The 23,476-nt window shown below is 39.2% G+C and overlaps 1 protein-coding gene across 2 annotated transcripts in view; it reads right to left on the bottom strand.

Moving 5' to 3' along the window:
• The window catches only part of PLXDC2 (plexin domain containing 2), a 440,092-nt gene that overhangs the window by 311,066 nt on the left and 105,550 nt on the right, over window positions 1-23,476 (bottom strand). The window lies entirely within an intron of this gene.

The following is a 23,476-nucleotide window of genomic DNA, read 5'->3' as shown; positions in this document are numbered from 1 at the left end:
GTCATTCATCTTTTAGTCTTTTGGTCCATAAAATTTATTCATTTACCCATTTACTTATGAAGCTAGGTAATAAGCTAGCTGTTATCAGTCCGCAATTAGTAAATTCTCAAGTCAATGGGTTTGACAGCTGAGGTCTTCATTGAGCAATGTTGATACAGATTCCAGAAAAGAAACAGATACAGAAATAAATAATATTGAAGCCAATAGATATAGAAATAAATAATGAAGTGAGAACTGTATGTGCAACTATATATTTTCTAAAAATACATTTAAAGGTAAAAGAAATGAGATAAATTATTTTATATATCTTATTAATCACAGTGTATACAAAATGGGGCTTTCCAGGTGACTCTGTGGTAAAGAACCCACCTGCCAATGCAGGAGATGAGGGTTCAATCCCTGCAATAAGAATATCTCCTGAAGAAGGAAATGGCACCCCCTTCCAATATTCTGGCCTGGGAAATTCCATGGACAGGGGAACCTGGCAGGATATAGTCCATGGGTTGCAAAAGAGTCAGACACAACTCAGTGATGAAACAACAACCTTGGATCCCAGTGATGGGAGAAGCAAGGTGTGTACTGCAAGGTGGAAAGGATCTATGAATTTCCTGCGGATGGGGTAGGGAATGTTTCTGGGGAAGGGGGAAGTACATTGACCCTTGCAGGGTTGGAGGTACCAACCCTCCACACAGTGGAAAATCCTCTTATAATTTATAGCTGGTCCTCCCTATACATGGTCCTACATACTGCATGTCTGAATCCAAGGATTCAAGCAACCACTGATCACTACTGAAAAAAAATCCACATACAAGTGGAACCATGCTATTCAAGCCTGTGTTGTTCAAGGGTAAACTGTAGTTCAGTTTGGTAGGAGATCAAGGAAGGACAGAACAAGAAACAATTATAGAAGATTAGTATGGAGAAGGCCACTTGTAGTCCCCATCTGGGTTTGTTAGGGTAGAGAGTTTTGAGCTAAAACATAATTCACACATCCACTTTAGGAGAAGCGTCCTGAAGGAAGTGTAAAGGACAGGGATGGAGCTGTTGTCATTCTATTGCTCAATTGTGTCTAACTCTTTGCAATCCCCTGGACTGCAGCACGCCAGTCTTCCCAATCCTTCACCATCTCCCAGAGTTTGCTCAAACTCATGTTCATCAAGACAGTGATGCCATCCAACCATCTCATCCTCTGTCATCCTCCTCTCCTCCCATCTTCAATCTTTCCTAGCATCAGGGTCTTCTCCAACAAGTTGGCTCTTCACATCATTTGGCCAAGTATTGGAGCTTCAGCATCAGTCTTTCCAATGAATCGTCAGGGTTGATTTCCTTTAGGACTGACTGGTTGGATCTCCTTGCTATTCAAGAGACTCTCAAGAGTCTTCCCTAGCACCACAGTTTGAAAGCATCAATTCTTAGGCACTCAGCCTTCTTTATGGTCCAACTCTCACATCCATATATTACTACTGGAAAAACCATAGTTTTGACTATATGGACCTTTGTCAGTAAAGTGACGTCTCTGTTTTTTAATATGCTGTCTAGGTTTGCCATAGCTTTTCTTCCAATGAGCAAATGTCTTTTAATTTCCTCCTCTTAAGATATCCCTTAAGTGACTGGCCCTTAAGCAGACCAAAAACCATCCTGAGAGTTTTCTGACTGCTTAAGTTATGACAGAAAAAATATTTTTCAAACTTATATCCATTTTTCAATATGAACAGCTTATACCTTTATGCCTACTTGTTCACTATGAAAGCAATCTGTATTAAATAGCATGTTAACTCAGAAAAATCAATATATCAATATGCAAATTACCTGAGGATTCCCAGGCAATAGTTTTCTAGTCATTCTACATTAATTTAATTGAAGTAAAAATAAAATAAATTCAAGTAAATGAGGTTATACTGTGAAAATGGAATCAAAGCTGTATTTTTGTTCTCTCCAATGAAGTCCTAAATAGATAAGACAGAATACATAGGGATCAGCAAAAATCAAATGTCAGATGTAGATGTCAGATTTCTACGAAATGGAAATCCTGTGAAATATCTGAATGCATACAGAATGCGAGGTGCTTTCTCCTGAGTTTTTCCTTCAGATGGCATGTACAATGATTACTTTAGCTGTCTATTGGTAAAGATTGGCTTAGAGGAGATTTTCATTCAAAATGTTAGTAAGAATAATAAAGGATAAAAATTTTGTCCTCAGGAAATAGTGTGAAATGAGCTGACAGAGAAAGTCAGTCAATATGCAAGGCTTGATCTACTTTTTCTAAGTACCTTCAAAGAAATTGCTATAAAAGATAAGCCCATATATTTCGCTTAACTAAGTCAATTGTGCTTTTTTTACATTATTATTTTCATAACCTCTGCCTGTTCCAATGCCTATTCTGTTGATTTTTCATCAGTTTCAGCTCACTGTATATCATTTACTATAAATTACTAAACTTCTAACAGCTCAAGTCAAGCTTTTAACATGATTTAAATGCACGCTTCTGTCACCCCTCTCATACTTCCAAAAGTTAACAGCTGTCACTTTCTTTTCTGGACTCTTTGAAATTAAAAGACAATCACCAAGGCTTGAAAGAACATCATTTCATCAGTGAAACAATATTCACTGTCACATTTAAAAGCAAAGAAATAGGTCACTTTCTTTTCATTCTATATCAAGGATGATTTATAGTAAAAAGAAAAATTTAAATCATTCCTAGCAATTACTGAAAGCATGGTGATTATAAACCTATTTAAGGAAAACAATTTTGGTGTTCAAGAAAGATACAAGCTTGAGGGCTCTGAAACAGAAATTTTATCTTTCCCCTTCCAATCTTTCTATTTTAAACCAAATCCAAAAGAATCCATTTTGATGCCAACACTTTTCAACCTGCTGTAAGTCTGAACTGTTTTTCCAAATTGTAAACAAGAATTGTTATTTTTGATAGACCTGTTGTTCTGTTTTACTGTTCAAACCAAGAAACAGAAGTTCTCGTCGATTTCCCCTGCTGCCTCATCTTCCATTTCTCCCATGTTCTTCACCCTTAACTACCCAGGGTGCATGTATTTCCTCTCTCTCTCACACACACACACACACACAAACACACTCACAGACACATACATGGAATGCTTTATCAAGTTCTAACGCTTCTGCCCCGAGACAAAACCTCAAATGCCTCTAATCCTCCCCCTCCCCACTCAGCAGCCCTCGTCCACATCACCATCACCCGGGCCTGAGCTTCTGTAACAGTTGGAATGGTCTCTGTTCTCACTGCTATATCCCTAAAATTCATTGTCTACACAGCAGTCTAAATATTTAAAACTATAAATCTGATCTTGATATTATCTCACATCCTTGACATTTTTCAGTGGCTCCCCTTGGTTTCCAAGCTCCTAAAGAAGCTGAACACTGGCTTTGATATCAACTAAGTCTCATCCTCCTATTAATAAAGGCTCCAATGACATTTCTCTTCAGAGTACAGAAGGCTTTACCTGCCTTAGATCCTCTTCTTCTAGCTAAAGCTAGAACCTTCATATTGTCAGGTTTAGGCTCTAATGCTCTTCCCTGAAGGAATCATCTAACCATCTTATGAAATGGAGATCTCCCCCATGACAGTTATGACACCTAAGCTTGTCAATTTCCTTCAGACCATTTTAACATTTGATAATACCTGGTTTACTTCACTGCTTGCTTACCCCTTTCTCCCACTAGAACACAAGCCTCATAAAGCAGAAACTTTCACTGTCCATTCTACTGCTGGATATTAAATGCCTAGTATTATGTGCTTGACATGTAGTAGATGCTCAATAAATATGTGTTAAATCAGCTCAATAAATAATGCATAAATATTGCATTTGACATAGTTTTTATGCATCATTCCTATTAAAATCATTTACTCTTTTCCCAAATATTGGGTTGCCAAAAAAGTTCATTTGGGTGGAACTTTTTGGCCAATGCAGTACTATAGAAAATTTACACTGCAAAATTAACTAGTAGCATAAAATAAGGTCTAAAAATGATTACTACAACATCTAGAGTTCTCAGTTTTAAGACAATATACAGAAACTACAGACTTCTGTGTTATACATGTAAAGTCAACTAAAAAGAGATAAGATTAAAACCTTCCCCACCCAAATCAAACAAAAAAAGATAACCTGCCTTTAAGCCCATTGCCATTAGGCCAGACAAGAACAAGTTAGCCTGTTTAAAATATGTCCCTATGTCTCAGAAACTTAAAGTGACAACTAGCCAATTTCTCTGTAGAATTTACTGACAGTTCAATATATTTCCAAGATTGCTGCTTTTCTAATAGGTTCACAGGCAAACAGGTCCTTTCATCCCAAGCAACCATAACAGAATGTCATATATTTAACATATTTTTCCCTGTATATTCTCTGAACCAACCATGGAGGCAATGCTCTGATTAAGTCTGGAATTGTCTAGGGGTCTTGACTGCTAAATGGAACTTCCTGCATTTCAACTCCTATTAGTTTCATGCAGTCAAAGGTTGTTTAATTTTAGGTGAACAACTTTGGGTTTGGTTTTGAGATCCTGTGGGAGAATCCACACTGTATTTATTCACTTAAAGTTGAATGAATCGAGGAGGTTGACTATCATTACTTATGTGAGGGTCATAAAAAATTAGTGTCATTTCCTGAGAAATAGCAGCCAGTCAGCTGGTGGAAAGGCTGACTATGGTCTAAATAACAGCTGCTGTTAAGTACTCGAGCAGGTCAAGAGAAATCTTTTGGACACTTGAGTTCTTAGATAAGTCCATTTGTAACTCAGAAATTCTTCTATTTGAGTCAGAATCTGATACTGAAGAGAAATCAAACAAACCAGTCTACAATGCCTAGAAAAGCTGACTATGAGGCAGAGGCTACCTGAAGTCATAACAGCAACCTAGAGTGTGACTTTGGCAAAGACAGGAAAAAAATATGATTTTTAAAAATATCAAAATCTATATTATTGATGAATTTAAAATCACATGAATTTTAAAATAAGATATAAATCTTCAAAGAAACCTCTAGCTTATTAGTCAGACCTTATATTCAGATTTCTTAAGAGTGTCAGCTCAACTTCCTTAATTAGGTTCAACTTCCTCTTTCATTAGGGGCATTTTAATGGAGAAAAAAATCCAGGGAAGCACAAGTTTTGGAGTACTTTCAGTACTGACTTCAAAGTTCCCTGAATTAGATGAATCAATAAGACCTTGTTTTTGTTTCTTTTCAATTTCAGTTTAACAATAGTAGCCTGTAGAAGGAACATAAATGACCACTCATCTCTCATATGACTAAAATTGGCCAAATTTGGTCAGTTCTAAATCTGCAGAAAACAAATATTAAGTAAATATTTTAAGTCATGACCTCTGAAGCATTTGTGTGCAGGATAAAATATTCTGCATCAGCAAATTCAGTAGACTAACTCCTTAAGTCCAAACTATAAGAAGTTATCACTGTAAGTTGCATAAGTTTCTAAGGAATCATGAAAGAGCTTGTTTTAAAAGGACAGTAATATGCAGACAAAGACTCTTATTTTACTGTAGAGATTGACAGTCTTGTTAATGAATCAATCTCTCAACAAATATTTATGCCAACAAAGGTCCGTCTAGTCAAAGCTATGGTTTTTCCAGTAATCATGTATGGATGTGAGAGTTGGACTATAAAAAAAGCTGAGCACCAAAGAACTGATGCTTTTGAACTGTGGTGTTGGAGAAGACTTTTCAGAGTCCCTTGGACTGCAAGGAGATCAAATCAGTCAATCCTCAAGGAAATGAGTCCTGAATATTCATTGGAAGGACTGATGCTGAAGCTGAAACTCCAATACTTTGCCCACCCGATGTAAACAACTGACTCATTGGAAAAGACCCTGATGCTGGGAAGGATTGAAGGCAGGAGGAGAAGGGGATAACAGAGGATGAGATGCTTGGATGGCATCACTGACTTGATGGACATGAGTTTGAGCAAGCTCCAGAAGTTGGTGATGGACAGCAAAGCCTGGCGTCCTGCAGTCCATGGGGTCATAAAGAGTCAGACAAGACTGAGTGACTGAACTAAATTAAACTGAATACTTTGCTTTGAAAGGAATATTTCAGAGGAACTAGTTACAGAGTTATGGGTTTTGTTCTTAATGAATCCAGGTGACTATAAGCATGAATTAATCTACAAGCCAAGTTGCTGGTGCAGGTCAAGATTGTTTGGCTAAAAACTACCAAACCAAGGTTCAGGTTCATATACTGATTTTACATTCAGGATTCACTCATGTATATTCAGTACTGAAGCAACCATTTTATAGTATGGATATAGTAAAATCTACAAGCCACTAGTGTGCGGTATTCCAATAGAGACTTTACTGGGAGTATGCCACAGCAACTAGATCTTGGGTTTGTGAGATGTTTTCAATTATTTTCAAAACTATTTGTTCATTAGCTTAAGTAGAGACTCCATTTCATTTTCCAGATTCATAATGAAAATGTCAGAATGGTGTTACACCCAATTTTCCTGTTTGGGGGTATCTGAACAAGCAGCGATTGAACTGAACTGAACTGAATAAGTAAAGACAATACAAAAAATTGAGTTCCATAACTTCAAACCAAGGTTGTTCATAGAATTGTAGTTATCTGAGGATAAGAGGTTAAATTCAAGATATTACTAATATCCAGACAAAAGGATTGAGAAATCTGATATGTTGAGATGCGAAATAAGTTGTACTTGGGGTAGAGGGTGGAAATTTCAGATAAAATGGCTAGGGAAAAATAACTTTTGAAGATCTGAGGAAAAAGCTCAGATGATGAGGGAGATTGCTTTCAGAGACATATCACTCCCTGACATACTATTTATCTTATTTGTCTTGTTTATTATCTGTCTCTTACTTGTCTAATTTATTATCTTATAAAGTAAGCTGCCTGAGGTGGAGAATTTTTGCCTGTTAGATCACTGTTCTTCCCCGCTGCCTAACATATAGGGGGCATTCAACAAATATTTCTCAGAAAAGGAGGGGAGGAAGGAAGGGAGGGAGAAAATACCACATTAAAGAGAGTTTGTCCTTCAATAAGTCACTTTGGTTCCCAAAAGTTGGGCTATAACAACAAGCCTGCCTATTAAATATGGTTAAAGTCATCAATATGTCTTCTACAACTCAGTTTTTCTAAAAAAATATTATTAGGTTATGACCAACAGGGCACATACGCACACACATACGCACACACATATGCTAACTACTCTTTTTTCAAGTTTCTACTTTGTAGTCCAGTGTGTAAGTAGGCCCACTGACAGAAAATTCTCCATTATCAAATTAAATTATAATTGTCTATTAGGTAGTCATGCACAAATCAGTTTACATTGAGAAATGATATTCTTTTTACATCCTAATATAAGCACCATGGTCTTCCTTTGTGGCTCAAGCTGGTAAACAATCCGCCTGCAATGCAGGAGACCTGGGTTCAATCCCTGGGCTGGGAAGATACCCTGAAGAAGGGAAAGGCTACCCACTCCAGTATTCTGGCCTGCAGAATTCTATGGACTGTATAGTCCACGGGGTCACAAAGAGTTGGATACGACTGAACAACTTTCATAAGCACCATTCCTATTATTTTGGGCTTCCCAGGTGGCTCAGTGGTAAAGAATTCGCCTGTCAATGCAGGAGACACAGGTTCAGTCTCTGGGTCAGGAAGACCCCCTGGAGAAGGAAATGGCAACCCACTCCAGTATTATTGCCTGGGAAATCCTTCGGACACAGGAGTCTGGCAGGTTATAGTCCATGGAGATGAAAAAGAGTTAGACACAGCTGAGCAGGAGCACCTATTATTTTAGCCCCCTAATAGCACTCTGAAACATCAATTTCATTTATCACATTTCAATTGAGGTTAAAGGTGAATCTCTGATTTTCCCCTATTGTTCCTATTAATTGTTTTCCTCTGCGTCTAACCTCATGTGCTCCCAGGGGATATTCAGGTACTTATGCTCTGACAAGCACTGGAAAAATGACCATGTCAGTATAGCTGTTAATTCTTTCATTTCTGCATATCAGAATTTTTTTCCCACTTCAATATTAAAGGTCAAATTTTCAACTAGCCTTCAAACACACAAAGAATTAGTATTTTGACATGGACAATGCTCCTGCCCAAATCAGGCTCTTCACAAATGAATAAAGGAGCATCTGTTCTGTACATTAAACTAGCTTTGCTATCTAAGTATATCCTGTATGTGCGTTCTCATTTATTAAATAATAATATGACACTTTATTCTTTAAAATATAAAAGATATACAAAGCAGAATTTTGGAAAGAGTAATAACTGCTATGTTTAAAGTAGGTTCTTTTATTATTAATAGCTTTACATAAGAAAAGAGAAGTTTGGACAAGCAAAGCTGGGCTCAAAGCCACAAAAGTCCCAAGTGACAAGGGTGGAATCCACATTAAGCTGTCTCTTTCTCCAGAACTCAGAGCATTAATTGAACTAGCACACAAGGACAGAATTTCCTGATCGCAACCACAATTTTCCGTTGAAACTATCAAGCATAATTTATAGAGAAAACTTCCAGCCGTTAATGGAGAAGTGGATGTGGGAACCACTGGTCCCGGTGTATGAAATAGAATAGAATATCAAAATCAGTCTTAACCGAGGGCATTGTGTTCTCTCTATTCCTCCAGACACAGAGAAAATCATTCTGCAATGCCATCCTCTGTCTGCTTGCACTAAGATCCTTGTTTATTTTCTCCATTTCCCCCTTTATTAGAGTTTGAGACTGGACCCCAGCAGAGGGCTGGGGCAGGAGGAAAGAGAACACATCTCCGTCAATTTTCACCCTTACTCGAGGCCCTGATACTAACACTTTGAGCATTTGAACCCTGCAAAGGATACCTCTGGGTGCTAATTTTAATATTTAAAAAGTGTATTACAAATTGTCAGTTGTGAACTTAAAAATTCACTTTACTGGAATGGCTTGAATAAGTTTATTTAGCCATTTCATCCTTGAACATTTTAAAACCCTTCCTGGGGATATGATTTCATTTATTTATTAAAATGGGTAGTATAGCCTCCAACAACATCTTATGGAACCCTTAATTTTATAAGACTCGGGTTTCTCTGGTGGCCTAGTCATAAAGAATCTGCCTGCCAATGCAGGAGATGTGGGCTCAGTGCTATGTTGGGGAAGATCCCCTGGAGAAGGAAAAGGCAACCTGCTCACTGATTCCACAGAGATTTAGGGACATCTTTAACAAGCATTGTACTTTCCAAATCCTTAGGGGTGGGAGATTCAAATGTGAACAAAATCTGTCCATATTTTAAAGGAGTTCAAATAAAGTAAATGCAATGCCTGACTACAGCAAAATTTGCAACTTGATAAAAATAAAAATGTTAGAGTTGCACCAAGAAAAAAACAGAGGAAGACATACATTACCCTGATGGGATCACAAAAATTTTTGAGGAGAGAATATCAGTGCAGGATTCAATAACATAAGTACATTTTTTCCCAAGTAGAATTATGGGCATAACATTAGCAAACTATGCTAGCAGTGAAGCACAAGATGTTTTTTGGAGAAAACAGTTATCTAGTTATCTGAAACTTCAGTGAGTAGGGGAAGAAAGCCAAGTTGCAGAAAACTTCAAGTAACTTGCCCAGGGACACAAAGCTCGTGTTGGCGTCAGGATTCAAGCCTGGCTGTCTGGGTTCAGAGTCTGTTTTCATAACTACTACACTACACAACATTGTATGGGTCTCTTTTTACTGTTGCAACAATTTAGCATTAACTTAGGAGCTGATATAACACAAATTTATTATTAACAGTTATGGAGGTTCAAAATTCAAAATGGTCCCACTGGGCTAAAAATTAAGACTTCCCCAGAGTTGCATTCCTCTTGGAAGCTCTTGGGGATTGTTTGTTTCTCTGCACTTTCCAGCTTCTGGAGGTCCCATCACTTCTCTTTCTTGCCTCATGACCCCCTTCCTCATCTTCCAAGCCAGAAGTCTAATTAGCATGTTCCAGTCTCTCAGGCTTCTGACTCTCTCACTTATAAGACCCTTGAGATGACACCAAACACACCCTATTAATCCAGGATAAGCTTCCCACCTCAAGGTGGCTGATTAGCAAACTTAATGCCTTCCTAAACTTACTTCTCCTTAGCCATGAGCTATAACATAGTCACAGGTTCAGGGGAGTAGGAGGTAGACACCTCAGGAGAGGCTTTACCCTACCTACCACAAATAGGATATTATATTTGGTTAGTGCGAAGGAATGGAGTGGAAGCTGAAGATGGAAAGAAAGGTTATGGAGCTCAGTGAATACTAATGAATCTAGGGTTCAAAGTCCGTATAGTCAAAGCTAAGGTTTTTCCAGTAGTCATGTATGGTTTCAAGAGTTGGACCATAAAGAAGGCTGAGTGCCGAAGAATTGATGCTTTTGAATTGTGGTGCTAGAGAAGGCTCTTGAGAGTCCCTTGGACTGCAAGATCAAACCACTCCATTGAAAAGGAAATCAGTCCTGAATATTCATTGGAAGGACTGATGCTGAAGCTGAAGCTCCAATACTTTGACCACCTGATGAGAAGAGCTGACTCACTGGAAAAGACCTGATGCTGGGAAAGATTGAGGGCAGGAGGAGAAGGGGACAACAGAGGATGAGATGGTTAGATGGCATCACCGACTCAATGGACATAAATTTGAGCAAACTTCAGGATAGTGAAGGACAGAGAAGGGAAGCCTGACACGCTACAGTCTGTGAGGTCTCAAAGAGTCTGACAGGACTTAGCGACTGAACAACAACAAGTAATGAGAGGCTCCTCCATCCCACCTCCTACATTACTAGAGCTGCATTGTAGGAGTTAACTCATTCAGGAAGTGGTGTGTAGAATTAGTTAAAGGACAAGACAGTTGGAATCAGGGGATTCAGCTGAGCTACTTTGAGAAAATTCTCTAATATACCAGGGCTGATTCATGATGATGTTGACAGTCTTTTCAAAGTCGAAAGCAGTCTGCCTGAGCCATCCACGTCCTTAATCAGTGGGGGGAATAAATTTGAGTGGCACATCATATCAGGTCCAACTTGAATGAAGATTCTCTTCTGTGGTCTTGTCCAAAATTATAACAAAGGATTTTGGAAGCTGGTGTGAAAATACTTTTCTAGTCCTCTGGAAGCTCTTTTCAACTCAACAGGGTAGAGAATGATATAAATCTTTCATATCTGATTGGAGTGAATTTTAGGCTCTGTCACATCAACTGAAAGTGCTTTCTTGGGATTAGATGTAGGCTTTTTTCCCTCCATAAGAGAGTTAATTCACCAATATCAAGAGGCAATTGAGGGGGAGAGTGGGACGAATGGAGAAAGTAGCATCAACATATATACTATTAGATGTAAGATGGATTAGCTGGTGAGAAGTTGCTGTGTAGCACGGAGGGTCCAGTCTGGAGCTCTCGATGATCTGGAGGGGTGGGATAGTGGGAGGGGAAGGAGGCTAGAGAGGGAGGGGATATTTGTATAATCATGGCTGATTTGTATTGGTGTAGGGCAGAAATCAACACAACAATGTAAAATTTTAAATATATATATATTCAAGATAGAAGAAAAATAAAAATGAAACAAACCAAAGAAAAAGGCAACTGAATTTACTTGAAGCATCTAAGTGCACTTGGGAAGGACAGGCAAGACGACATGAAAAGACTGTGGAGTCCTTTGCAGGTCAGATGAACCTGAAGACAATTCAAGTCATATACAAACTGCTCACAGCTAAGGATTTCACTAGTGCTTCAAGGCTAAAAGCTATCCCCCAGCTCCATCAGGACTGCACAGGGGAAAATAAGACACCCAGGCCAAGAGAACTGAATCCAGGCCAGTGTGGCCTTGGCAAGGCTGATGGTTGGTGAGTGTTGCCAACATGGCATTCATTTCCAAACAAATTGAAGGTTTACAGGATGGGGATAATGCCTAATCACCAGCATGGCCACAGGATTTCGCTCTGCTACAAACACAGCAAGATTTTTTAAATAGTTTCATCAGACTCTCTTTTTGGCCACATGGACACTGACAGAAAGACAATCTCCTCAATGATGAGCTTCTCAGTACAGTCAGTAAGCAGCCCTAAAAGGACAAATAAGACCACAAGGATTCACGTATCTGAATAGCAATATTAATATAAAGTTCATTATGATATGCACCGATCTGAATGTTTTTTTCCAAGAAAAATTACTGAATACAGAAGTTAACAAGTAAAGAAATACATATTTCAAATCTATAATATGTGGTATATCCATGCAAATTAATATATATTCTAAAGGCTTTCACGTCAGAAGTTGGAGGAAAAAACAGCGTCTTATTCTGGACCTTATTTCCATGTCTTTAAAATACATCAGCCAACGAGATGTGACAGCTTCTTAGTCGAAATATACCATCATTTCTCTATTTCTCGAGAGAATATTTATTATTACCAGGCTACAAGAAAATCCCTCTAAAGCAATTGTAACTGAAAAAAAAAAAAATACTACACCTCCGAGAAAGTATATCAGACCGATTCCTGGTTTATAAGGATGTTACAGATATTTATCTTGCAATTATAATCTAAAATCCTTCAATCATTATCAAATTTACCATGTAGCTACTTCTGCATAACAGCTACCAGAAAGTTAAAAATAGCCCACAACTTTTTAGAGGAAAGCGGCAAGAGTTGATAGCCGGCTACTTTAAGGTACAAAGACCACATTCTATCAAATGTGGCAACTGATCCTTCCAGTGAACAATGCACGGCAGAAGTCTATCTCCTCCATAAAGAAACACAAATCACCTTGATGACCATCTGCTCTTCCAAATAAACAAGTCCCTGAAATAATTCATTTTCTTTCTTCGGATGGGTCGATTGGATTTCACAGGTCTAAATGGACAAAAAAATACTTCTCCTATTTAAAGAATTTCTTCAGATGACTGGTACTGTACAAGGGAGAAAGGAAAATAGGGAAGAATAGGAAGAAAGCCCAGGGGCACAGGGAGCTTTGCTTGGTCTAATATTTTACAAAGTACAGCAATTTTTTTTTTTTTGCTTTAATAGATCTTGACCAGCAAAGCCATGCCCATAGCATATGGCAATGCTTATGTGCTCAACTACTCTGTGAAATAGATCTTACATAATGGCTGCCCCATTAAAATACTTTCACCCTGGCAGAGTGCAGAAGTGAGAGCTCTGTTGTCTACCTTGTTTCTGAAAGAAAGATGGCAAAGACAGAGCAATCCTTAGCGTTAGAAGCTGAGAATATTCTCAGAGACCTAAAGAGATTGTACAAAACAACAGAAAAACACTTAGACTCAGCAGCAATTAGGGTAAAGATACATGCTTACATCAATGTCCTGTTGTTATAAAACTCCTATAGCAAGAAAAATGCCCCATTACATAAGCAGGCAACCAAGCAGGGTTAAATCTGGATTACTCAGTGGCAAAATATACAACTTGGGCAGGGGGACTTCATTCTCTGGCTGCTGTTTCCTTCTCTTTTGAAAAGTTCTCAAGCTACACCCTGAATTTTAGCCATTGTACTATTAAATACACGGGCTTCCCTGGTGGCTCAGCGGGTAAAGAACCCGCATGTCAATGCATGAGGTGTGGGTTCAGTTCCTGACTTGGAAAGCTCCCCTGAAGAAGGAAACAGTAACCCACTCCAGTATTTCTTGCCTGGGAAATCCCATGGACGGAGGAGCCTGGCCGGCTACAGTCCATGGGGTCCCAAAGAGTGGAACACGACTTAGCGACCGTACATCTATCAAATATGTAGAGATAGAAAGTAAGCCTTACTTAAAACCAAAATACCATCTGTAAGTAATAGTATGGAAAAAAAGCTTTTTTTTTTAAGATGGAAAAATTATAATTAATGGCTAAAATACTGATTTTGAACAAACTGGGGTTGTCACTATTCATTATAAGCATCTCCTCACTATTACCAATAAGCACCGGTTGCCTTGACTTTTTCCCCATAAATATTTAAATTACAATTTGGTCAACTGAAAATGAAACTATATAATATATTTTGGACTGGATCTGAGAAGAAAAAATTAGATTTTTCTTTGCAATATTTTTGGAGAATCCAATTAGGATTCATGAAAAATCATGAAAAATGTTTGAGCCATGTAAAATAGTATATAAAAAGTTACAAAATTTGCCTAACATAGAGGACATTTATGAAATCTGTTAATGGAACCTCCATAAGATAGTACTCAAAATTATTAGGGAAAACAACTACAAAAATCAGACAATGAAAATCTTGCAATTTCAGGCACAGCGGACGGTGTTGTATAATGCTACTCGGCTCGTCACATGATATTCAACAGCTTTTACCATCTGGACAATCTTTTCTTCTCGAGAGCATTTCTTTTCAATAGCATTTTCAATATTTCAACTTAAGTCCATTTATTCTTTCTCTGGCCTTTGGAAAAGATACAGAATGGTTGCAAAATTACTCCCATCTTTACAAAAGAGCAACCATGGCTAGTTATGAAATCTTGCCCTTCAATCAAGATAAATAGCACCGGGGTCTTTTGCTTTGTGTGCACAACTCTTCCATCACTGTGGAAACTTGACTCTAAAATCAAAGTTCTTAACTTTCAAAATTTCAAACACAATCTAAAAAAAAAAAAAGGCTTGACTGAAGAAGTGTACCTCATCTCATGAAAGGCAAAAATATATATTTGGCTGAAAGGAAATAAGAAGACCTATATGGAACACAGTACATGGCACATAACAGGAATTCCAGTAAAGGAGAGTTAGAATTCAAAGATATAAACTGGAGGGGGCAGGAGGGACAAAGACAGACAAAAGGAGATGAACACCTTCGGTGTCCTTGTGCATTTCTGTGAATGAAGTATAGAGTTCTTTGCAATGTTCATAGTCACAAAAGGCATTCTTCTTTCTCCCATAAAGATATTTAAAAGGATAAACATGGATTAGGCATCATTTCAAGTAAGACTTCCATTTGTCCTAGCTTTAGAGAAGATTTTAAAAAAAAATTAAAAAGGAATTTCTAATAAAGATTTACAGGAGACATAACAGATGCAGGTTTGATCCCTGGATGGGGAAGATCCCCTGGAGGAGGGCATGACAACCTACCCCAGTATTCTTGCCTGGAGAATTCCCATGGACAAGAGGAGCCTGGTGGGCTACAGTCCATGGGGTCATGAAGTGTCAGACATGACTGAAGCGACTTAGCATGCAGTGTGCTATGACGTAACCCAGTACAGCTGGCTCCCTGGAATGACTAGAACCCAGAACTGGAAAACCAGTCAGGCTCCAGCAAAATTCTCTGCCTATAATTTTCCACAGAGCAGCTTCCTCTGCTCCCAGAGCTATGCAATGCCACCTATTGGTGCCAGCATTCACTGAGACAGTCCAGGAATCGGAGTTTAACTTTCTGTCACAGTTCTCAGTTCCAGGGGGACTGGCGCTGACTGGCTCATCTCCATTCAGGCTTCCACACTCCAGTCTGTGCAGCAGCTCAGGGCCCCACCGGTCATCACAGCTACAGTTCAGGGGCAGATACTGGGGTTGACCATCAGAGCACACGTGTAACACCTGAGAGGGACACATTATCTCCCCAAAGCGGGAATACAGAGCAGATATGTGCAGTGCTGCCTGTAAAAATTCCAATTACTTTGAAACTTATATTTTCGGGGAAGTGTCTCTGAAAGTTCCCATATCTAGGGATCAAGAGCATTTATTCTTGAAATAAAATGAAACAGAGGCATGAGGAATCCTGTTAGGGATTAAGAGCCCTGTTCTTCCATGGCATAGCTTTGTCAGTTGGATCAAACCCAATCTGAGTTCTGCTTTTATTAGTTTATTTACCTGTAGAAGTAGAGCACTGAATTTCTTGCTCTGAAATTCTTTAGGTCTAGAAATAAATGATTCTAGCACTCTATTTCATAATGTAATCCAGAACCTGAATCCACAAGATAACTTTTGAAGTGTTAACCACCCCACATCCCAGACAGATCTCAGATTAGAAATATTCAATGATTACAATTTGAGAATTTGAAAAGTTATTAACAACTGCTCTTTAAGAGAATTTCTTCAAGTATTTAATTATACTGCCTCAAAAATTCTTGTTAAATTTCAAAAGTACTGAAATGTCTCATTCTTTTATTAAGCTATAAGGGCAACAGGTGAATGGGATGTGCTTTTTATCTATTGTTCAAGGAGGCAATAATGTTCCCCCCCCCCCACCGCCATATTTCAGTTGAAGAGCTCAAAGTGAAAATAAAATTGTTAGTTGCTTAGTCATTTCCTACTCTTTGTAATCCCATGGACTAATAGCCCACCAGGCACCTATGTCCATGGAATTCTGCAGGCAAGAATATTGGAATGGGTAGCCATTTCCTTCTCCAGGGAATCTTCTTAACCCAGGGATCTATTCTGGGTTTCCTGCACTGCAGGCAACTTCTTTACCAGCTGAGTAACCAGGGAAACCCATAGAACTCAGGCGCTCCACAACTTTTGACTAAAGGCACTATTATCCTCTCTATGCAGATGATGAAACACAATGAAGCTAATCAGAGAATCAAAAAAGCCAAGCAATTCTGAGAACCAATTTAATCTGTCTGCTCTTAAAAAAAGCAACTATTGGGCAGAGAAATGGGGTGAAGGAGGAGACCCAACCAACAGAGATGCTCTTTCCTTCTTCCACACATGTTTAAACACTAGTAAGATATTAAATTCAACTCTATTGACTGAAGAAAATTAAAACGCTATAAAAATTTAATTATTTCCAGAAAGCTACCTTAGAAATGGTTGAGCATCCAAAAAACATCGAGGTTTTTTTTACACAATTAAATAAACTTTTATAGTAAAGAAATGTATTTGTACCCTACCCAACAGGTCTTCCCTGTAGCTCAAATGGTAAAGAATCTGCCTGCAATGCAGGAGACCCAGGTTCAATTCCTGGGTCGAGAAGATTCTTTGAAGAAGGGAATGGTAACCCACTCTGGTATTCTTGCCTGGAGAATCCCATGGACAGAGGAGCCTGGAGAGCTACAGACCGTGGGGTCGCAAAGAGTCAGACATTACAACTACTGAGTGACTTACATTACAACTACTAAGGGATATTCAATGAGTATACCTGTCTTGTAAAATTCAAGTAAGAAAAAAAAAATCTTATTCCATTACTATCCAATTAATTGAGGCCAAAATTTAGATTCATTTTAAAGGGATATATCATACAGATGATTTCTTAATTCTATAGATTATTTTGAAAATTAGTGTGTATTTAAAACTCATGACTTCCTAGCGCTTTATTTTTACTAAAAAATATATTTCCAAATTCTAGGCTTCTTGATACAAATAATTTTATAACATTCAAATTCCTTGCTTTATTCTAAATGAAGTAAATCCTCCCAGAATGTAGTATTAGTATGACATTAAACCATGTTATTTTGCCACATTCTATTTCCAGAATATAAGTTTGTTTAATGATAAATCTTTCTGGTTTTGAGATTCTTTCACATACCTGCATTAAATCACCTAAATTCTTTTCAATATTTGAAAATTACCTAAATCTGAATTGATTACAGTGACCACCTTGAATGCATGCATGCATCTGCACTCAGTCATGTCCGACTCTTTTTCAACCTCGTGGACTGTGGTCTGCCAGGCTCCTCTGTCCATGGGATTTCCCAGGCAAGAATACCTTCTCAAGGGGATCTTCCTGACCCAGGCGTTAAACCCACATCCCCTTCATTGGCAGGCAGCTTCGTTACCACTGAGCAACCAGGAAAGTCCATGTATAAACAAACATATTACATAAAACATCAACCACATTAATACGATAATTCAATCACTGCTTTGATGTCCCCAAGTTCAAATAAGCACCTCTCAGATTTTAGAAGTGATAGTTGGAAAAGTAAATTTCCCCTCATAGCTCAAAATCATCCACATTTTCTGCCTTTTATGTCGTTTGTCACATTTTGCCCAACAGAATGTTTTACTAAAATCTATAAATATTACATCTTTTTCAGTTACTGTATTGTTTTCTTCTTACCACACATCACCATGTAACAGTTCTGTAAAGAAAAAAAAAAAAAACGGAGAGGAGAAAAATTTCAGCCTCTTTAAACCTAACTTTCCTGAGCTTTCGTAATTATAAAATCTCACATGCAAGTAGGAAAGAGAAGCTTACCAGTGTCACTCGATAAATCCTGGAGTCACAACCCATTTTCTTGTTATGTTGGAAAAACCATGTCCCGTAAGCTAATTTGATGAAATTTAACTTCATGGAGAAACTCTGACCTGGGGTTGACCTTGATTGACAGGAACGGATGCTTTGTCTCATTAATTTATACAGTTCCCAAACAGATATCCCAGAGAGGACATTCAAATGTGTTAATTGGTTAATTTGTTTTATTCAACAGACTGGTACCTGACTGGTACCTGAGTCTCTTGGGTTTCCCGCATTGGCAGGTGGATTCCTTATCACTGTGCCACCTGGAAGCCCATATATGTATATGTGTGTATGTGTGTGTGTGTGTGTGTGTATATAAAAATCTTACCGCCACTACCATAGTTAGAAACCTCGCTACTTCCTGTGAGCCTACATCATTACTTACAATATCAGACTATTGTAGCAGACTTCTCACAGGATGTCTGCATTTTGTTTCTTCCTACTCTAATTTATTCTAAGAACACATGCCAGTTGAACCCTCCCATAACCTGAGAGTCAAGCTTCAGTTACTTCTGGTTGCCTACCAAGCTCAGTTCCATCTCTGCAGTTCTATTTTCAGGACATCCACAACTTGATCTCCCTCTATTTCCATCTCCCTGCAGTACCAGGTAACTGAAAATCTTGTGTGTGAGAGATCAGACTCCTGCCCTAGGAACTATTTAATGCTTTTGCCTGAGTTAGAGTCTTGAGCATCCCAGCTGTGCGACTGGCATATGGCAATGTAAGATAAGCTACATCTGCTGTATTGAATATATTGCAATGTTGTAAGAATAGGTATGGAATTTGCAAATCAGGAAGGCTAGTAATGCCACCACATGAACAGAGGTTTTGAGTTTTTGTAACCATTGAGAAATCAAATGCAAAAGCCATCCAGGGCAAAGAGAAATGTGTTAGCCACTGCTTATGCTGGGCCGAAAGCCGCAATTACAATCTGTGTCCCACAAAGCTAATGCCACACCCACAGAAGTATGTTAAACACTCTCCCAAAGGTGTTCTGGAGATAATCAGTTCAAAGAACTAGTTCCTGGCTTTTTCTCAAATGTCAATTTAACCAGGAGCCCTTCCTCATCCAGAAAGAAGTTCTTGTTAGACGTGCCTACCCAGGGATGGCAGATCCTGGATGAGGCGTGACAATTAGCCCACGTTATTACCTTCTTGGGTTTCCCTGTTTCTCTGGCTTACATTCCAGCCACCTGTTTGTATCCCAGCAGAGTTATGGTGAGATGGTATGAAGAAGCCTCTGTCCTCATGAAACTCACAACTCAATAAGAGAGGCAGATAAACCAGCAACCAATTAAAACACGATGGGATATGCATTATAACAAATGTTAAGCTCAAATGACCATAGGGACATAGATGAGGGTACAATTCATTCTGCTGTGGGTGCGATAGGAAGGAGGGTTGGAAAAACGTCGAGGGTGAGGAGGTATCATGGAAACTGGCCCTTACAGATTAGGTGGAAATGACATGAGAATATGCATCAGCATGACCAGAGGCCTGGAGTATGCTGAGCAGATAATGGAGATGAAGGATTGGGACAATACATGACTTGGTGAAAGGGATGATGCCCAACTTGTGGGCACCGGGAACCATTAACATTAGCAAAAACATTCCAGTATTCTGGGAACTATTAGCAAATAGATACGTGTCACACTTTGGAAAAGGCAAACTTTAACGACAGTTGTGGAGGACGGGCTAAATGTGCAGAGGACCAGAGGACATTTCTAGGTATAGAAATGTCAGAGCCAATTCTAGATATAAAAAGCTGAGTCAGGTATACATCTCAATGTAACTGGAGACTGGGGCGGGGGGCAAGTGTCAGAGATGTTTCCAACGTCATTAAGAGCATCAAAGATCCAAAATTAGAACATAGAAAGTGCTAAGATGAACTCTCACAATCTGCTAATATCCGGAAATATTCCAGAATATGATCATCATTTTGGGATGAAACAGGTAATAGCAGCACATTGTGGACAGAGGAGCCTGGTAGGCTGCTGTCCATAGGGTCGCATACAGTCAGACATGACTGAAGCGACTTAGCGTGCATGCACGCATTGGAGAAGGAAATGGCAACCCACTCCAGTATCCTTGCCTGGAGAATCCCAGGGATGGGGGAGCCTGGAGGGCTGCTGTCTATGGGGCCGCAGAGTCGGACACAACTGAAGTGACTCAGCAGCAGCATGAAAGACACTAAGTATGTTATACACATTATCTCTGGGTGTTTCCACAACCTCATTACAAATGAAGAAACAAAAACTAGGAGACATGAAGTGAATTAATTGTCACTAACACCCTATTCTTTCACATTCCAAAGCAAATGGGGAATAGGGGATGGCATGGTTTGTAGCATTTGCCAGTTTCCATGGTGTAAATATTCCACTGAAGTCACTGATTGTTGAGCTGGGAAGAGATGCGCATAGCTGGTCCTTAGGAGCTAGTGTGAGCTGGCCCCACTGCACCATTGGATTGATCTCACAAACATACCAGCAGGCATTTATGTAAAGCAGAGGCTGGCAAACTGCAGCCACACGCAAATTCAGTCAACATCTGTTTTTGTAAATAAAGCTTTATTGGAACACAGCCATCCCCAAATGTCTATGTATTCCCTGTGGCTATTTTCACATTGCAATGGCAGAGCTGCATAGTTGCAGTGGAGACATGATGCCCCCCAAGCCTAAAATATTTGTTGTCTGGCTCATTAGAGAAAATACTTGCCAACTAATGATATAAGTGTAAAACAGACAAAACCAATTTATACGATGACAAGTCAGAGTAGAGGAGACCTCAAGAGAGATGAAGTGGGGAAAAGTGATCAAAAAAAGCACGCAGTACTTCTGGGGTACTAGGAATGTTCTATTTTATCATCAGGGTGCTGGTTCCCTAGTAAGAAGATATCATACTTACAATTATAATATGTGCATTTTTATATATGCAAATTATACTTCCATACATAAAATTATTTTTTCAAAAAAAGAGCAAGATGTTCTGAGAACAAATTTTAAAATTTTGTTTTAAACTTCTTTATTTAAATCAGAAGAGAATTAACACATACTTGTCTGTTTCATTTACAACAGATTCTGATGAGTTCTATATGTATCCATAATAGCAATAAAGGCATTTATCTATTGGGTGTTATTCTGCCAAAACTTTCCTTTCGATAGTTTAGTCTTTTCCCATCTCTACTGCCCTGGCAGAGTTCTCATGGTTCTCTCTCCACATTTAGTGCTTTCAGAATGCAAATTCGTTTGAATGGCACTCACACCAAAAGGCTGTCTATGGGCTCAGTGCACATCCTTGGGGAGTGACTCTTCACTGCTTTGATTATCATGAACTGGACTCAAAAAAAGCGAGAGGCAGATCAATCATGTCAATGCTAACCGCCTGTAACGTGGCTGGGCTAAGAGAAAGAGATGCCTGGCTACAGCCGATCATCGGTGGGAACAGCCCAGATGTGTGCACTGGAGCCCGAGGAGCAGCCATGGCCAAGTCTGGGCTCCCACGGCAGATTCTTGAACACGTGCACCTTCTCTGACCAAGCCAGAGAGCCCACATCTCCCTCTGAGATGAAATGAGAGGAGCCGCAGCTCTCGCTGCCTTGGCTCTTCCTCCTGCCAGGTGCCAGCTTGGCCACCTTCCAGATGGGAGAGGACACTCCTCCAGCGCCAGGCCACACCACCTGTCAGCTGTCGGGGCATTGTGTGCCCTGGCTGCAGCAGCCAGCCAGCCTGTTACCTGATGGTGACCACGCACAGAGGCACCGGGTGCTGGTGAAGCCTGCCGGGAGACCATCAAGACAGCCAAGGCGCCGTAGGTTCCCCCTGCCAGCATCTACCACCCGTGAACTCAGAGGCCAGCCCCAATTACAAAGAAGTATGTGTTAAAGACGCTGTTGTTAGTGGCTAAGTCGTGTCTGACTCTTACGACCCCATGGACTGTAGCCTGCCAGGCTTCTCTGTCCATGGGATTTCCCAGGCAAAAATACTTGAGTGGGTTGCCATTTCCTACTTCCAAGGGATATTCCTGACCCAGGGATCAAACTCATGTCTCCTGCTTGGGCAGGGGGATTCTTTACCACTGAAGATAAGAAGAGGCCAAAAACCCTAACAGTGACTTGTTTACTTAATCATGATATTTTTCAAAACTTTTTCTACTAAATCTTCAGTGGGACCCTATTTCCTCTTTCTGGAAATGGAGCAGCCCTGAGGCATTACTGAGGCCAACACTGATGCTGAAATATTCTTGACTTTATGAGTCAACACACCTCCTTGGAAATATGACAGAAGCTTTTCTTTGGAAATTTTTCTTTAAAAGAAACCATTGATCAGGATGGAGGGCACATATGTATACCTATGGCTGATTCATACTGATGTAGGGCAAAAACCATCACAATATTGTGAAGTTATTATTTTCCAACTAAAATAACTAAATTTAAAAATAAAATACACATTAGGCAACAAAAGTTTACTATATAGCACAGGGAACTATAATCAATTTCTCGTAATAATCTATAACGGAAAGTAATTTAAAAAATAATATAGGTGTATATGTATAACTGAATCACCTTGCTGTGTACCTGAAACATTGTAAGTCAACCATACTTCAATAAAATATTAATAAAAAAATAAACCATTGAAAAGTCTGCTTCACTTTAGTGAGTGAATCACAGAAGGAGTAGAATATCACTTAGGTCTGGATGCTGTGCTGTGCTCAGCTGTCTGACTCTTTGCCACCCCAGAGTGTAACCATCAGTCGCCTCTGTCCATGGGATTTCCCATGCAAGAATACTGGAGTGGGTTGTCATTTCCTTCTCCAGGGGGTCTTTCCAACCCAGGGATAGAACCCACTTTTGACTTGACCCAAAGTCATGGACTTGATTCTGTGTATCTCAAAGGTAATGGATTACTTAAGCAGAGCATGATGAGTTTAGGAGAATATCTAATTTGGAAAGGATGGTACTCAACCATGCTCAAAAGGAAGGTGTTTTTTTGTGTTTTTTTTTTTTTTTTCCCCATAACATTCTGACTTTGGGCTTTGCAACCAAGACCTCCAATGTGAGATATGAGGGTAATCTATCAAAACATTACAATTTACTTAAAAGTCATTTCGTGTGGAAAGCTATCCTTTGTGTTCCTTCAGTTGATTGCACATGTGGGTGGTGTCTCACTGTGCAGAAGAAAACATAATCCTAAAGCAGAAAATCAAAAATAAAAGGAAATCAGAAAATGCCATAGAGTGTGCCAAACAAATAAAAATAAATGAAAGAAGCTGAAAAGTCTTTAAAAGTACATGTTTATTTTAATATCTGTCAA

Source organism: Ovis canadensis, chromosome 13, assembly GCF_042477335.2.
Source record: "Ovis canadensis isolate MfBH-ARS-UI-01 breed Bighorn chromosome 13, ARS-UI_OviCan_v2, whole genome shotgun sequence".
In the NCBI taxonomy this organism is placed as follows: Eukaryota; Metazoa; Chordata; class Mammalia; order Artiodactyla; family Bovidae; genus Ovis; species Ovis canadensis.
The sequence above is the reverse complement of the archived record's forward strand: the minus strand, read 5'-3'. Positions and strand labels throughout refer to the sequence as shown.